The following is a 5,891-nucleotide window of genomic DNA, read 5'->3' as shown; positions in this document are numbered from 1 at the left end:
GACTTCAAGATCCATTCATGTGTTGCAAATGGCAAGATTTCATTCTTTTTTATGGCATACAAAATTTATCAATTCAATGTACACTTAGGTTGTTTCCATTCTTGGCTATTGTAAATTATACTGCAATGAATATGAGGGTACGGATATCTTTTCAAATTAGTATTTTTATTTTTATTTTTTATTTTTGGATAAATACCTAGAAGTGGAATTGCTGAAACTATGATAGTTCTATTTTAAATATTTTGAGGAACCACCATACTGTTTTCCATAATGGCTGTATCAATTTATATTCCCATCAACAGGGCACAGGGACTCCCTTTTCTCCATTCTCACCAGCAGGGGTTATTTCTTGTCTCTTTTATAATAGCCATTCTAACAGGTGTGAGGTGATATCTCCTTGTGATTTTTATTTGCATTTCCCTGATAAATAGTGATGTCAAATATCTTTTCATGCCTGTTGGCCATTTGGATGTCTTCTTTGGAATAAAGTCTAGTCAGATCCTCTGCCTATTTTTCAATCAGATTGTTTGTTTTCTGTTATTGAGTTATATGAGTTCTTTACATATTTTGGATATTAGCCCCTTATAAAAATATGATTTGCAAATATTTTCTCCCATTTGATTCTCCCATCAAATATTTTCATGTGTTGTTGACTTTTGATTTTGTTAATGGTTTTCTTTGCCATACAGAAGCTTTTCAGTTTGATATACTTTCACTTGTTTACTTTTGTTTTTTTTGCTTTTGCTTTTGAATTCAGATCTAAAAAATTATCTCCAAGACTTATGTCAAGGAGCTTACTGCTTATGTTTTCTTCCAGGAAATCTTTGGTTTCAGGCCTTACATTAATGTCTTCCATCCATTTTGAGTTGATTTTTGTGTATGGCGTAAGATAGTAAGATAGTGGTCTAGTTTCATTCTTTTGCATGTAGCTGACCAGTTTTACCAACAGCACTTATTGACAAGACTGTCCTTTCACATTATATATTTTTGGCTCCTTTGTCATAAATTAATTGACCATATATATTTGGGTTTATTTCTATTCTGTTCCACTGATTTGTCTGTTTTTATGCCAATAATGTACTATTGAGATTACTATGATTTTGTAGTTTGAAATCAGATAGCGTGATGCCTCTAGTTTTGTTCTTTCTCAGGATTGCTTTGGCTATTTGTCATCTCTTGTGGTTCCATATAAATTTTATGATTTTTGTTCTATTTCTATGGAAATTGCCATTGGGATTTTTATAGGAATTGCACTGACTCTGTAGATTACTTTGGATAGTATGGACATTTTTACAATATTAATTCTTCTAATTTACAAGCATGGAATATCTTTCCATTTATTTGTGTCTTCTTCAATTCCTTTCATCATTGTCTTATAGTTTTCAGTGTACAGGTCTCTCACCTCTTTTATTAAATTTATCCCTAGACGTTTTATTCTTTTTGATGCAATACACTTTTTTTTTTTTGAATGGCATTTGTGTTGTGCATGGAATTCTATGTTGACATTGGTTTTCTCTCAGTTACTTAAATTTGTCTTTTAACTAGTTAGAGAAAAATAAACATCTATCCTGTTGTTATTTTTATTTTTAATATACCAATCTAAACTTAATCTTAACTAGTACAGCAGATATATTATTGAAATAATGACTCATGACAGTTCAAGAGAAAAGAAATGAGAAGGTGGTAGAAAGGAGAACTCAGAGGACTCAATAAATTGAAATCTTTTAAGATTTAAGAACAGAGCTAAGGAATCAAATAAGCAAACAAGTTGAAAGGATGGAGGTTTGTAATCAGAGTGGAATGGTGGAGTTGGTGATTTTGGAAATGGGGCAATTTTGAGTAAAGTGGCCACTCCATGGGAGTGGTGCATGAACATTCCTTAGAGAAATAAGAGGCTGGTGTGTGGGTAGGTTTCATATGCAGCAATAAATAATGAATACAAGAATGAAAAACAATTTGAAGATTTCAAAATTTTGATTCTCTTGCTGTTTATTATTTTGTATAAAGAATTACAGTATAATCTACCAGGCAGACATTTCGATATATTTGAGTTTTATACATTATTTATTTTTCTCTTTCTTTTGTTAAATTGTTTGCTTCACTGATTGACTATTTAAAAGAAATCTACCCTTACCCATCATAATGTACTCAAGGAAATGGCTATAAACTAATTATTGCTGACAGAGCTACATTTTCATTTTTTTAAAAAAAATATATTTTTAGAGGGAGATACCTAGAAGTGATACTGTAGTTACTATCTATCTTTACATAGATATAAGTAGCTTTTTAAAAACAGCTTTATTGAGGTATATTTCACATTTTATAAAATTAATTACTTTAAAATGTACAATTCAATGATGTTTAGAAACTTTACTGAGTGCTACAACCATCACCATAAATCAGTTTTAGAACATTTCCATTCCCCCCCAATAAGATCTCTCATGCTAATGTACAGATACTATCTGTTTGTACTCCTATCCCCAAGCAATCACTAATCTACTTTTGGTCTCTGTAAATCTTCATTTATGAACATTTCATATAAATGGTATCATACTGCATGTTGTCTCTTGTATCTGGTTTCTGTCACTTTACCTAAATGATTTTGAATTTCATCAATCTTATAGTATGTATCAGTACTTTATTTCTTTTTATTGCCAAATAATATTTCATTGTAATGATACAACACAATTTATTTCGCCATTCATCAATATTCTAAAGGGGACAGCTTAGATTATTGATTTGAGATCATTCTTCATTTCTAATATAGACATTTAAAGCAGACTAGAAAAACTAATCCTGCTTCAGTCATATACCCTAAATGTTGATATGTTTTATTTTGCTTTCATTCAAATAAAAGTTTCTTATCTATCTGGCAATTTCTTCTTTTACCCATGTGTAGTTTGCGTTGCTTAGAAAGCTACTGTTTAATTTCCAAATATTTATGCTTCCCCCAAATTACCTTCTGCTATTGATTTCTAATTTAATTCTATTGTAGTCAGAGAATATACTTTGTATAATTTCAATCCTTTTACCTTTATTAGGACTTGGTTTATGGCCTAGTCAAATAGTCTATACTGGAACTATTCCATGTGTACTGGAAAACATTATATATCCTGCTACTGGCTGGAGTGCCCTAAGGTGTTTGTGAGTTCAAGCTGGTTGATAATATTCTCCTTCTACATCTTTGCCAACTGCTACTTAATGCTGTCTGGAGGCCTAGTGTCCTATTTTCTTGTGTGTCTTAAAATATTTTGGTGAAGGGGGGAAAATTGGAGGGGAAGACAAACCATGAAAGACTATGGACTCTGAGAAACAAACTGAGGGTTCCAGAGGGGAGGGGGTGGGGGGATGTGTTAGCCTGGTGATGGGTATTAAAGAGGGCACGTACTGAATGGAGCACTGGGTGTTACACGCAAACAATGAAACATAGAACACTACATCAAAAATTAATGATGTAATGTATGGTGATTAACATAACATAATAAAAAAATAATAAAGGAATAAAAGAAAAAAAATATTTTGGTGAAAATTGGACATATAGAAAACATAATGTTGTAACTCTGGAAATTAGATTCCCATACACCCCTTCCCCCCAAACACACACACATACCCCTGCAGGATTTGTGGTTATTGCTATTTTATTATTTTTCCTTACTGACTTTCTTGGATTAAGTCTGTGAAGTCTGTATTCCTTATCTTATGTGATCACTCACGTCTCTGCTCAGTCAGCTTAGTTTTTAGTTAATGATTGGTCAATGATTTCCTTAGATGCCTTGGCCCAGTGAGTCTTCTACTTCTTTCCAAGGTGGTGTGTGTGTGTGTGTGTGTGTGTGTATGTGTTTGAGAGAGAGAGAGAGAGATCTGACATTCAAGTATACTTAACAATTACTCCTTAACTTTTAAGTTTGCTTATACCAAGCCTCAAGATCACCTAGAGGTGACTGGGGCCATTTAGGACTTTCTTGCATATGCACATGGCCTTCTATACCCCAGGAATATGTTTGCACTTTTAAAAGCCCTCTTTGAACATCTTTCCCTAGATCATTATTTAAAATTTTTGGCTATGCCATTGTTTGCACAAACTGGTATCACAGCCTTAGGCAGCTGCTAATGCTAAACAATTGCAGCTGATTATTTTCAAAAAATTTGCCCCAGGGACAAAGCTTTTCAAAAGGGCAAAGCTCTGAGTCAGATCAAATAATGAAAACACTATGTGAATGTAGCTTTTCTACGGAGCTTCAACAGGTCAAATAGTGGCAATACTCTAGGGATAGAGATTTTCAAAATGCTCCAAGCCTCGCTTGTACCATCCTGTGCTCCCAGGCTGCTAGTTATCAAGGCTGCTAAAGGAGCAGGGAGAGGTTTGGTAGTTTTTCCTGAATAAATGCTCTTCAGATTGTTGTATACCTTTGGTTAATTTCCAGAGTTTTGTAAAAAATGATTTTTTAATTTACTTAGTATTTTTGTTGCTTTTATTTGAAAGCATATGCACTGAGGTTTTGATTCCTCCATGCCAGAAATTCTGCCCACATGTAGTTTTTAAATACAATATAAACTTATTTTCTTGCCAGTGTATTTAATATTCATAAGCTTCTGCTAAGAATTTCTATTACATTTAGGATTCACATATGTTTAAAAATAAAGGTAATAGTTTTAAAGCCACAAAGACTGGAAACATGATTAATCTTACCCTTAGGAGACACCTTCTTTTAATATTGGACAAATATACTTTGCAACATCTTCAGGGGAGACTAAGAAGAATGAAAATAAGATGAACATGAAGTGAAAAAAAAAAGAGCAATTATAAGGCAAACAATGCAAATGCAAATTGGCTGATTGTCAAAAAAATAAATCATTAAAAATTAGTTCATGGAAAATAAAAAGAACCCTCTCAAAGTAATATACGATAGTTCTCAAAATACATTCAATGAAACAATGGACAGGAAACAAGATGGAAAATTGAAGTGGAATTATTTCAAATTGAAAAGAATAATGATCATGAAATACAACATGAATATGGAAAGAAATAGATTTTAAGTATCTTTTTAGAGAGGTAAAAATTCTGAATTTAAATAGAAGGAGAAATGAGGGAAGAAAATGCTTCTGCATAGCCCTAAAATATTAACTCAGGGATCAGACTAACTCATCTTCATCTGTTACCCGACTCATTTCAATCATCTTCTTACCCCTATCTATTCTTATTTCTCTTCATAATCTTGCATCTGAGACCAGGAGGGTAAACAACTGGACACCCAACATTTGAAATCCCAAAAAGATTTTTAAAAGAATATGAAATCTGCAAACAATGCAATTATTTTGGATTTCTGTGAGATCAGATACCTTAAATACTTCTTAACATAGCTTGAAATTGAGAAGCAGGGCTTTAGGTACCTCTTCTCTGTCTCACCAGTCATATCCCACCATTGTGGAGGGAAGTGAGTGGCAGGTGGGGGGATAAGCTCATGAGTGATGTGTCTTCCACCTCCACAGGTCTCTGGTCAAAGACCCCATAGTTGCACAGTCTTGCTCTTTTTTTTTTTGTATCCTCATTGTGTCCTCAGTGGACACTTGGCCCCCGCCCCACCCTGCTGTATGACTGATGGAGTGTGCAGTTGCAGGCCTGCTCCACTGGAATAAGCTCTCAGCCCAGCCCTAACAGGTTCATGGGTGAGCATGGAAGTCTTTGGGAACCAGAGTAAGGAAGAGTTTACACAAAACGTCTGTGCCTCACCAAGCTAAATGATATTTCAGAAGGATGGAATAGTAACTCTAACTACACTTGGGGAAGTCAGAAAAACAAACTTCCCGAACAACAGTATGGCCACTCCCCACAGCAGAAGCAGTGCACCTTAGTTCACATGCAACTGGGACCATGGCCCACAGCCACAGGA

Source organism: Mirounga angustirostris, unplaced genomic scaffold, assembly GCF_029215605.1.
Source record: "Mirounga angustirostris isolate CCGP_5_RB_7025 unplaced genomic scaffold, mMirAng1.0.hap1 SCAF_4, whole genome shotgun sequence".
In the NCBI taxonomy this organism is placed as follows: domain Eukaryota; kingdom Metazoa; phylum Chordata; class Mammalia; order Carnivora; family Phocidae; genus Mirounga; species Mirounga angustirostris.
This window is presented reverse-complemented; position numbering follows the sequence as displayed.